The sequence below is a fragment of the Pantherophis guttatus genome, chromosome 2, assembly GCF_059756535.1.
Source record: "Pantherophis guttatus breed Tessera chromosome 2, ASM5975653v1, whole genome shotgun sequence".
Lineage (NCBI taxonomy): Eukaryota > Metazoa > Chordata > Lepidosauria > Squamata > Colubridae > Pantherophis > Pantherophis guttatus.
In genome coordinates, this window is record NC_142064.1 from 283,770,835 (window position 1) to 283,783,444 (window position 12,610).

The 12,610-nt window shown below is 40.4% G+C and overlaps 1 pseudogene; it reads left to right on the forward strand.

Annotated features, from left to right (window-relative positions):
- Nucleotides 1-317: 317 nt before the first annotated feature.
- Nucleotides 318-2,125, forward strand: LOC148116050 (vacuolar protein sorting-associated protein 33A pseudogene; annotated as a pseudogene).
- The last annotated feature ends 10,485 nt before the right edge of the window (nt 2,126-12,610 follow it).

Consider the following 12,610-nt stretch of genomic DNA (forward strand, 5'->3'; position numbering starts at 1 on the left):
AAATAAAAATATGATTTTGTGATAGAGAGAAGTGCATAAGTAAAATCCATTTGGAAATGAACTAATTTTTAGCATCTAGTACTCGATAGATGACTGTATCTTTGTGATTTTTCTCACATTGTTTTATATAGATAATGGTTACTTATTATAATAAAGTAGCAGTAATCTTTTAATGATACGATAATATCCCTATTATTAATTTGGCGATAATGCTATTAATGATCCAGTGGAATCATTTCATGTCCTCTTGTAGAAAACACACTTAGAGAAGACATTGCAGAAAAATATCCATCAGCTTTGAGTGCAGCGCAGCAGCCATGGTGGCTCACCTCAGCTCGGGCCACGTCCCATTGACGGTGCTGCGGGAAGCCAGGCGGAGGGAGCTGCGCGCCTTCCTCGACAAATGCACCGGATCCAAGGCCATTATGTGGGATGAGTATATTACTGGGCCCTTTGGATTGATTGTGCAATATTCTCTTCTGAAGGAACATGAGGTGGAGAAAATGTTCACCCTCAAAGGGGGTCACCTTCCACCGGCTAATGTCAAGAACATTATTTTCTTTGTCAGGCCCAGGTTAGAATTCATGAACATAATTGCAGACAATGTGCTCGGTGAAGACAAAATCCGCTGTCCGCGGCGGGATTTCTACATCTTGTTTGTTCCGCATCACAGTTTGTTGTGCAAACAGCGCCTCAAAGAACTGGGTGTGTTGCACTGTTTTATTCACCGAGAGGAATGCAGCCTGGACCTCCTCATTCCCTTTGACAGCGACCTCTTGTCCATGGAGTCAGAAAACGCCTTTAAGAAGTGTTACCTAGAAAATGACCAGACCTGCCTCTACCATGCTGTGAAAGGACTCATGATGCTCCAGGCTCTCTACGGAACCATCCCACTCATCTTTGGAAAAGGAGAGTGCGCATGGCATGTGGCAAACATGATGGTCCGCATGAAAAGGGACTTTTTGGGGATCCAGAACACAATCCTGCCCATCTTCGATACCCTTCTGCTGCTGGATCACAACGTGGATTTGGTCTCTCCTCTGGCTACCCAGCTGACTTATGAGGGCCTAATTGATGAAATATATAGAATTCAGAACACCTACATAAAACTTCCCCCTGAAAAATTTAACCCAAGAAGCAGGGGGAGGCTGTGAAGGAGCTCCCCACCGAGGCCAAGAAGCTGCAGCTGAACTCCGCGGAGAAGCTGTACACGGAGATCTGCAACAAGAACCTCAATGCTGTGGGCAGCGTCTTGAGCAAGAAAGCCAAAATCATTTCAGCTGCTTTTGAGGAAAGGCACCACGCCAAAACCGTGGGGGAGATCAAGCAGTTTGTCTCACAGCTGCCGCACATGTAGGCTGCCAGAAGCTCTTTGGGGAACCATACCTCCATCGCGGAGCTCATGAAAGACATCACCACCTCTGAAGACTTCTTCGATAATTTAACCGTGGAGCAAGAATTTATGTCTGGGATAGATACCGATAAGGTCAACAGCTACATAGAAGATTGCATTGCCCGAAAGTATCCTTTGATTAAGATACTGAGGCTCATTTGCCTGCAGTCGGTGTGCAACAGCAGCTTAAAGCAGAAGGTGCTGGATCATTACAAGAGGGAAATTCTCCAGACTTATGGCTACAAACACATCCTGACCTTGAATAGCCTAGAAAAGGCTGGACTTTTGAAGCCCTGGCTGGGCAGTCGGAACAACTACCCAACCATCTGGAAAACTTTGCATCTGTGTATGGACAACATCAAAGAGCAGAACCCAAACAATATCTCTTACGTCTACAGTGGTTATGTGCCTCTAAGCGTTCATCTGGCACAGTTGCTTGTCCGGCCAGGTTGACGAAGCATTGAAGAAATCTTAAAAATACTTCCTGGTCCACATTTTGAAGAGAGGCAGCAGCTGCCAACCGGGCTTCAGAAAAAGCACCAGCATGGAGAAAACCATGTCACTCTCGTCTTCTTTCTGGGAGGCATGACCTACGCCAAAATCGCAGCCCTCCTGTTCCTCTCTCACATGGAAGACGGGGGCACTGAATACGTCATCGCCACCACCAAACTGATTAATGGAACAAGCTGAATCAAGTCCCTGATGGAGAAGCTGGAGCCCCCACCCTTTTAGGAAGGACAGACCAAGCAGGACTCGATTGAGATGGGACCGTGAGACTCGCGAGAAACGGATGACTTCGGAAGAGAGGACTTGCCAATTGAAAAGGAAGACAGTTTCTCAGCTGCTTTCTAAAAAAATATGGATCAAGAAGGAAAGCTCAGCCTGGCAATCTGCATTTTGGTTTGCTCCCTTGCGTCATTCACAATGGTCACTCCCGGACTTTTTCTTACGGTTTCTAAATCCCTTCTTCCTTAGTGTATATTCCACAATCTTTCAGGATGTTTTTTCTTAATATTTCCTCCTCCTTCCCATTCTGTAGTTAGCTTGGTTTTCTTACTTCGGTCCACTGATATTCTTCATTTTTCTCTCCAGGCAGTTCATCATGTTGGTGGATTGTAATCTAGCCACTTTCCATCTTCGGCTGCTATTCTAAAGCTTGAAAGTCTGCAAATCTATAACAGAATCTGCCCCTTACGTGATACAGCTCTACCCCAATCCTATTTTCATGGAATTCGCTTCCTCAATTTGTTTCTAGCAGGTTTCAATCCTGGAAATACTGTTTTGCTGCCAATTTTGAAAAATCCTGCTCTCTTTTTTCCCCCATGAATACCTCCTGAAATGCTTACAAGCCCCCAATATTTATTTTTATTTTATTAATTAAATTAAAAATATTGAACCAAACTCATTTGCACTGAACATTATTGTGAATAGTGGGAGAAGAGGCTACTGTTTAATCAAACCTCATTCAGTTGCAAACGAACAAGCATGTTTAAAAAAGTGCTGGAATAATACCTTTGAAGTCTGAGAAGATAAATGTTATAAAGACGCCAACGCAGGCATTTTTCAGCCAAATATGAATATATATATATTCATCAGCTTTAAGCAAAAAGAAAGAAGGCAAGGAAGAGATCAGAGGAACCTCTTTTAGCCTTGAGGAAAGACAAGGAAAAGAGCCATTTCAGTTTACAGGAGCTGAAAATCAGATGGAGTCTAGGAACATTTTTTTTTTGAATATAGAAAATGGTTGTAGAAGGGAAGATGCAATGCTCTTCCAATAAGTACGAGATGTTGTTCAGAAGCTTAAGATGTTAAACAAACAAGCTCTGAGAGCCCCAAAGACCCTGAAAAGGAATTTAGTTTGATGGATCCTTGATGGGACCCCATACCTTCCATGGTTGCAGCCTTGGAGCCCCCAGCCTCTCTTCTCCCTTCTCCCTTCTCCTCTGGGGTTTGGATGCAGCTTTTAAGGCATGGGACAGAATCTTAAGGACACTGTAAGTATAGCCCTCATTTGGGATCCACATCCTATTCTTTTCCTCTTTTGTCTCCAGTGGTACTTTCTGGGTGCATTTTCTCCGGCCTTTGATAGAAAATATGTGCTTTGAAACAGAACAGTGAAAATACTCAACTTGAAATTCACTTTCCACAAAGAAATATCTTTTATAGGCATCATCATCGTTCCAACTCTTTTTCCACTGAAGAGAAAAGGTCCAAATACTATGGACATACTTGAGAAGCCTCTGCTTTTTCATTACATACACTCCAAGTGTTGTCATGATCCAGATTTTCCCTTCAACGGGTCCTGGCAAACGCTTGAGCGTTAAATGGAAAGGAAGAATTCTGTCAAAAATGGAATCAAATCCTACGAAGTGAACAAAGACATTGACTTGTTTCCACTTAAAGATGGCATCGCTGAGGACTCCTGTATTTCCAGTCGCTGAGAATTGTTGTGATATAACAACACAAATTCTATTCTTGACAAGCATAGGAGTAAAAGTCCTCATGAAATTCTCTCCCTTCTCTGTGTCCGAAGCAAAGAGACCAATCAGGGTCCATCCAAAATGAAGGAGCAGTTGGACAATTCCTGGGTATAGGACCGTTTCTTTGGGGAGCATCGGATGGGAAAAAGGGAATTGACTTTTATCACTCAGATCATCCGAAGTAATTTTATTACTGATCTGAAAAAAGTAGATTTTTTTTAAAAAAATAAATAAGTAAAATGCAATTAGCATTAAGAATAAAAATAGTATTGGACTTCCTGTCTGGCTTCCGGCGCCGCCAGACGGTCCTCCGTGACTGCCGCCCCGTTGCCTGTAAAAGAGCCGCCTTTACATCTGAAAGGCGGCTTGAAAAACTCCATTTCCTGATGGAAATGTGAGTCTGAGCGGGCAGGGGTGGGTAGAGCCATCTGCAAAGTCCCCAGAGTCTTTTTTTAACTCTTGGGGACGAGCAGGTTCGAGCTCTCTATTGTCCCTCGCCGCTGCTCCGGGCATCGGGTGCACTCTGCTTTTTTTTTGCAGAGCTAGGCGCTGGAACCGGATTAACTAACGAATCTAACAGATGGACTTATTTAAAAAAGATGAGACTTGGACTTGGCACCCTAAATCGCAAGTATCCCTAATGAACTTACAAGCATTTTAAAGTGAAAGAGAAGGAAAAAAAAAGCTTTAAAATGGCCGCTGAGGCTTGGGAAGTAGAAGAAAGCTGAAAGTAAGAGTCCTTCCATAACAGATACAAAGTAGCGGAATATATAGTGCTGGCTACAATTTGAAAGAAAAATAGTTATTTTAAGTTCCTCTCTTCTTGGAGATTTGTACTTGATCTTGTTTGGGGGGTAAAAAAGAAGAGTTTGTTGGAAGGATGGCGTTACTAATTAAATCTGATAGACAAGAAGGGGGGGTGCTCCCCCACCTACAACTGTTTGAACAAGCTCTGAGCCTACAGACTCTGCAGAATGGTTCTAATTTAAAAGAATTTATTCAGGAGGAAATGGCAAAATATTATGAGACTGTGAACCAGAAATTTGAAAATTTAAGGCAGGAAATTAAAGAAATGATACAACAAAAGTATGACAACTTGCAACAAAAGATTGTAACAGTGACTAATGGTTTTTCAGAAATTATTATAAAGTTGGATACAAATATTAAATTGTTAGAGTCTAAAATGGAGAAAATTGATAATTTGGACAATAAAATATTAAGAATTGAAAAGGACTTAATAAATATTCGAGATAATAGCTCAGAACTAAAGTCTAAAGAGGAAGCTGGTCACGAGACTTATAATGCAGAAGATATAAAGCAAGGAATTGAAAGAGAGGTTGTAATGCTGCAATACAGGATTACAGAATTTGCGATCAGAATCAGAGGCTTACAGGAAAATAACAGTGATGATTTAAGAAAAACATCTGCTCAAGTTTTGGCTGGGATCTTAAAGGTTCATCCTGAGGAGGTATTTAGTAAAATTAATAAGGCTTATAGAGTGAATTCCTGGATTGCAAAGCAAAGGCAACTGCCTAGAGATGTGGTGATTTATTTTACAGATAAAGAGATAAGAAATGATATTGTACAAAAATCTTTTAATTCTACTTTACAACTGAATGGGAGAAAAATTTGGATATATAAGGAATTGCCGCCTAAAATGGTAAGAGATAGAAAGAAATTTGGACTCTTGGTGTCTGAGTTAAGAAGACAAAATATTTTATTCAGGTGGGATGTCCCAGTGGGTATAATACTGAGATATCAAGGAGTAAGATATCAGTTAAATACTGTTGAAAAAGCGGAAGAATTTTATCATAAGGTACTTAAAAAGCAAAATCAACAAGAGACAGAAATTCAAGAAAAGCAGAAGGAGATGGAGACAATGAAGAAACAACAAGTTAAAGAGGTCTCCACAGATGAGCCGCTCTTGGATTCTCTTTCAGAGGTCTCAGCTGGATTTTTTAATATAAGAGAGGCGGTTCCGGACCTTAATGCAATGATTTGTCAAGCCACAAACCAGCATGGAAGTCATTCAGTTGATATACAATTTACAGAACCAGAAAGATCTCAGCCACAAAAGCAAACCCAACAGGATCAAGTTATACATCAGCAAAACCAAATAGTTGATACACAACCTACAGAAAGGAATTTAGGATGGAGATCCAACCCACAAAAAGTCAAGAAAAGAAGAAGTAGGTCTCACAAATATAAAAACTTTTAAACTAAACAACAGTGCAATGCCAGTTACTTATGAGAGGACTGAACATATGAAATGATAATTGGCAAAGTATTGGTTTATTTTATCCTGAGGATAGGGCAGATCTCTGCAGTGCTGAATTATTTTGGGATGTGAAAAAGGCCATAAATTGAATGGTTGGAAACATCTTGTTTGTTTGTTTTTGGATTTCCGGATAAATATATTACTTGTATGCTGAGTTATATGGCGAGAGATCTACTGGATCGTGGCACGCAGAAGATCTGGTTGTTACCCTATTATGATGGTTGGAACTAATAATCTGGATAAAAGACACCTCCATAAACATTATATGGAATATAATTATAAAGTCACTCGGGTGGTTGTCGGGGTTTTTTTTTTTTTTCTTTCTTTCTTCCAATATGAAGATACTTGTTACTGATGGGGGCAGATGGCAATTGAAGATACTGAAAATACTGCTGGAACAAGGATGCGATGTTACCCTAACACGGGTGATGGAGTTTATCATCCAGTTGAAAGATATTACAGAAGATGCTATATGGATTACAAGTTTAAAGTTTTTTTCTTTTAGGATTTTATTTACATAAGGGAGTATTTTTCTAGGGGAGTGGGCAGAAAAATAAAGATATTAAGAATAATTATGGTAATTTTGTAGGAAAGTGGGTGGAGATAGGTTAGGTTATGGATTGTTTAGTTTAAAGAAAAGGGATATTATGTTTAGATGTGAATATATGTAATGAAGGGGGGGAAGGAAATGGGTAGTTGAACTGAACAAGTGTTAAATTAGGATTTATTGAATAGCCTTAGAGTGGAAGTATGCTTTGAAATATTATATCGTATGGGGGGTAGTAAAAGGATAGATCATGAGCAGAAATTGTTAAATTGGGAGATATAATAATATTATTATGTTAAATCAGGAGTTATTAGACATTGTTATAATAGAATCTCACTTTGAAATGCATATTATAGTATAGTATAAGGGGGGTATGATAATTTTATTAGAAAGAAAGGGTCAGTATATGGAGATGGAGTAAGTGGATAGTAAAGCATGATATAATCTGTTACGAATTTGGGTTTTATTATGAAGAAGTCAAAGGGGAAGGGGGGGTGAGGGGGGTTAGGGAGGAGGGGGGGGGAAAGGGGGAAAATTTGTATTTGAAAAACTTTTTCAATAAAAAAAAAAGAATAAAAATAGTATTTTTTAAATCATCCCCGAATCTACCACAATCAGACCACATAAGAGAAGCTCAACTGAACTAATTTCCTCCAAAAAAGCAGCATATTATATATAATTGTTGGATTCTGATTACACAGGAAATATATTGATTTAATATTAGGATCCCAATAGATCATTTCTCTAAAGTTGTCAGAGTTTGTTGCAGAAATTAAATCCAGAAAGCACACACAGCAGTCGTGGGTTTCAAAAACTTTTACTACTGGTTCTGTGGGCGTGGCTTGGTGGGTGTGGCATGGCTTGGTGGGCATGGCTTGGTGGGTGTGGCAAGGGAAGGATACTGTAAAATCTCAATTCCCTCCCCACTCCAGGGGAAGGTTACTGCAAAATCCCCATTTCCTTCCGATCATCTGGCAGAGAATAGATGGGGTGGGGCCGGTCAGAGGTGGTATTTACCAGTTCTCTGAACTACTCAAAATTTCCATTACCGATTATCTAGAACTGGTCAGAACCTTTTGAATACCACCTCTGACACACAGGAAAACTGATGCAGCAGGATTCATTAACTTCTTTATATACATAATAATACATGAAGTAAATTTACAATACCAACAGCAGATTTCTTCCAACCTTGTAGCAGTTACAAGTCAAACACAAGCAGGAGAGAACAGTTAGTTTAATTTCAGCAGAACAGACTAGTTCAGACTGGTTTCAATTTTGTTTCTCTGCACAGACTCAGAAGCTGCAGACTAAGACACGCCCTGGCTCCAGTCTGTCTCAGCTCCCATTGGCAGACTTTGTTACCATGTCTCTGCCAGTTCATGAATAATCTGACACTCCTCCCTTCATGACTGGAAGGGACATTAATCCAATTAACTTAATATTCTTTCCATGGTGCACTCCACCCAATGGCTTGGTCATTATGTCTGCCAAATTGTCCTCTGAAGAACAGTGAAGCAAGTGAATTAATTTACATTTTATGGCTTCCCTGACATTCCAATATTTAATGTCCACATGCTTGCTTCTACTCTTTACTCTGTCACCTGTTGCCATTTTAATGCAGGCAGCATTACAGCTTCATACACCATTACAGCTTCATTTACCTTTACATTTAAATCCTGTAACAGCTGTACATACCACGTTACCTCTGAACAGAGTTCAGACAAAGCAATAAATTCTGCCTTTGCAGTAGAAATGGCGACAGTTGTTTGCTTCCTGGACTTCCATCCAATTAAAGCCCCTCCAAACAATACAACAATCCCAGAATTGGACTTTCTGGTTTTTACATCGTTTGCATAATCTCTATGTCAGCCTTGGAAGCCATATTAGGCCGGAAGCTTCAATGCTGCCACCTCCTCATGTGTGGGAAAGTAGGAGAGAGGATTTAGGAGAGAGGAATTAGTAGACATAATAGCATTCTTCCTATCGGTCAAGGTCAGGGTGATCCAGCATCTGGAGGAGGAGGGTCAGGTGCTGGGTCGAGGTGGAACGGACGTTGATTGGAACATGTGATCGATTGAGGAGAAAGGGGGTGGTTTGGGGAGCTTTGTATTACTGAAGGAAAGCCCGGGTTTTTCAGATTCAGGATTTCCTAGATGTGCCAGTTTACCTATTTCTAGTAAAGAGAACTTTGGAAAATGCCTGCTTCCCCATCTTTACTGGGAGTTGGGGGTTTTCTGGAATGCTGACATTATCCCGAATCTCCAAAGACACCAGCCGATTCACCAAACAAGCCGTGGAGATTCCCCTCCCCACTGAAGAGAGGGGGGACCCTCCGGCTACAGGAGTACCTCCAAACAAGCCCAGCAGGGGTGAAGACCCGATGGTGAGTGCCCCCATCACCCCTTTCTCAATTAAAGTAAAACTAGTCCTGCCAGAAACAGGGAAAGAAACAGAACTCCCAACAGTAATAGACACGGGCTGCATCAGATGTCTAATCGGCCTTAAAATTGTAGAACAGTTGGGCATCAAAACAACACCCTTAAAACAACCGATTAAATTTTACCAGGTTGATGGCACTCTAATTGGGGGGGTCCCTTCCACTCATGTTACTGAACTGATTAGATTAGAAATGGGGAAACATCATGAACTCATACGATTTATAGTAACCCCAAAGATGTCAGAATCTATCATACTAGGCCTGGCTTGGCTAGATAAATGGGGCCCCACCATCACATGGGAAGGTGGATACCGAAAAGTCAGGATAGGGGTTGGCCCAACACCCCTTTGCCCTCCCCCCAATCACCAACCTACCCAAAATGACCAGCAGACAGAAACAGCAGCAGCTTCTTCAGACAAGCCTCCAGGCGAACACCAAATCCCTAAGATGTATGCAGACTTAGCCAACGCTTTCAGCGAGGAGGAATGTAACCTCCTCCCCCCTCACCGGCCCATAGACTGCACCATTGAATTACAATCAGGGGTTAAATTGGCGAAGCCATGACACCTGCTGAGATGACTGAATTGAGGAAGTACATTGACACCAACCTAGCCAGAGGGCTCATTGAGCCTGCAAAATGCCATTAACCTTGCTTTATATTGGACCTCATTGTTGGGTAGTACTTTCTTCTTGCATCCTACAGCTTTGCTACCCTGTGGCCAAGCCATAGATGTGAACACATTATGTTCACCCATGGATTTCATTTCCTTGTCCATGGCTCCTTTCCACTTTACTTGTTTGATTTTAGGTAATGCCAATACTTCCTCATAGTTTAAACAGTTTCACTGATTAATTGTTGTCTGTAGCTTGTAGAAAGGGCTTTGAGCAGGGCCAACATTCTGAGTTCCATTTTAAGGGGAATCACTTTCTTCCATAATATTTCTCTGTTTACTCTGTCAAATGTTATAGAGGCAGGAAACCATTCTTTCCTCTGACTGATATGTTTTAGATGGTGTGATGTTTCAAGACAAAATAATTGTCAATAGTGGACCACATCTGCTAAAGACTGCTGGTTCTTCTACAAGAAATGCACTTTTCATCTACCTACTCTCAACTCTATTCAAGGGGAAGCTAACCTAGATTTTAGTTACATCTGTTAAATAAATGGGCCTAGAATTGCAGAGTCCATTTTCTTCTCTTTTTTATATATATGGGAACTAAAATTGCCACCTCGTAGAATTACACATTTATAATTCTTTTATAAAATGGTTAATTCATGTCTGAGAATATAATTGGCTAATATCATGAAAAAAATGTGAGCTTTCCATTGGGGTTACACCTTCCTATTGTACAAAAGACCCTTTGATTGAACACACCTTCACAATCATGCAACAGAAGCCCTCAAAGCAATGAGGATGGTGTCATGAGTTCCCTCCCCACTGTTATCCCAATCCCGAGTCATGCCACTTAAAATGCCATGGTGAAAAGCAGAGTTTGAATTCCATAGAGATGAAATGGTTGGATCTCTCATTCACTCAGACACACACCAACAACCCATTTGCTTTACCAGATAGAGAAACACAAACACAAACCTCGGCAACTTTGTAGGGGCCAACTAATGTTGATATCTGGATGGAGATGTCTCTGTCAGCTCCATCAACAATCACCAAAAGGTTGTCCTTCCTTCCACAGCTGTAGTTGGGAACATTGGCTTCTCCAGTAGACAGCATGTCCAGCAAGGCATCTGAAGTGCCGAGGGTGTTATCATAGTTATCATAGAAGTTGTAGCCAAGGGTGTGATTGTGCAGGTGTCGGAGATTTTCGTTAACCACTTCAATATTGAAAACCATGCGTAACATACTGTTCTTTTTATTAGGTAAACTAGTGTAAAATGATGTTAATATTAGGATCATCAATAATTAGCAAAAATTAAACACTCTTTCTCTATTTAATCCCCTTTTCCTCCACAAGCTAACAGAGGCTTAAGTCAATATCGATCCAAATCAGAGACAAATGATAGTCACCCATCACTTTTTTTGATATTGTGAATGTTCAGAAGACAGGATGGAAATAGTTCTCCAAAAGGACTAAAATTAAGAATATAGTATTATTTGTAGCAGAACTAATTTTCATCAGCCCAGTAACCAAGTTGCAGAATATTTCAGTCATTAAGACAAAAACAGAATACATGGAAGAGGATTTTTAAGAAGTGATTCAGAAAAGCTGTTCTAAAACATGTCATCCTCTATTTCTAAAAAATAAGGGATTGAGTATCAATCTACAGTTATAAAAATATAGAAATGACATGGCCAGAGGGAAGCACAAAAATCACTACTTTCAAGAAAACTTCATATTCAAATCATGAACTGAGGATTGAAGGGGAAAATAATGTGGATTTCTTTCAGTTTTTATTTTCCTCATAATTTGGATTTGAGCCTCTCCTAGAAAATAAGAGAAAAGTGAGAGGCCAGGAAATCAAAAGGATTCAAGAAATTAGTCAGGTCCTGCAATATAAGAGTAACTAAAATAAGAAGAAGAAAAAAAAAGATGATGTAAAACTATTCAATACCACCGACAATATTGCTACCCTACAAAAAGTCCTTGACTGTCTGTCAGAATGGTCAAACAATTGGCAACTCCAAATCTCAACCAACAAATGTTCTGTCTTACACATTGGCAAAAAAAAAAATCAAAACACTAAATACAAGCTGGGCAGATACGACCTCGTAGACGACTCTCACTCTGCCACAGACCTTGGAGTACTCATCTCCAATGATCTAAGTGCCAGAGCTCACTGTAACAGCATTGCCAAAAAGGCATTAAAGGTTGTTAACCTAATCTTGCGTAGCTTCTTCTCTGTAATATCGTACTACTAACTAGAGCATACAAAACATTTGCTAGACCAATTCTCAAATACAGCTCATCTCTCTGGAACCCGCACTACATATTGGACATTAATACAATTGAGAGAGTCCAGAGATATTTCACGAGAAGAGTCCTCCACTCCTCTGCTCACAATAGAATTTGGAACTAAGGAGAAATTTCCTGACAGTTAGAACAATTAATAAGTGGAACATCTTGCCTGCAGAAGTTGTGAATGCTCCAACACTGGAAATTTTTAAGAAGATGTTGGATAACCATTTGTCTGAAGTGGTGTAGGGTTTCCTGCCTGGGCAGGGGGTTGGACTAGAAGACCTCCAAGTTCCCTTCCAACTCTGTTATTCTATTCTATTCTTCTAATACCTTATGCCACCAGACTTGAAATTTGGGGCTTAGACAACTTAGAACTACCCCACCTTCGTTCTGACCTAAGCATAGTACATAAAATTATCTGCTACAATGTCCTACCTGTCAATGACTACTTCAGCTTCAATACACGAGCAAAGAATAGATACAAACTTAAGGTAAACCGCTCCAAACTCGATTGCAGAAAATATGACTTCAGCAACAGAGTTGTTAATGCCTGGAATGC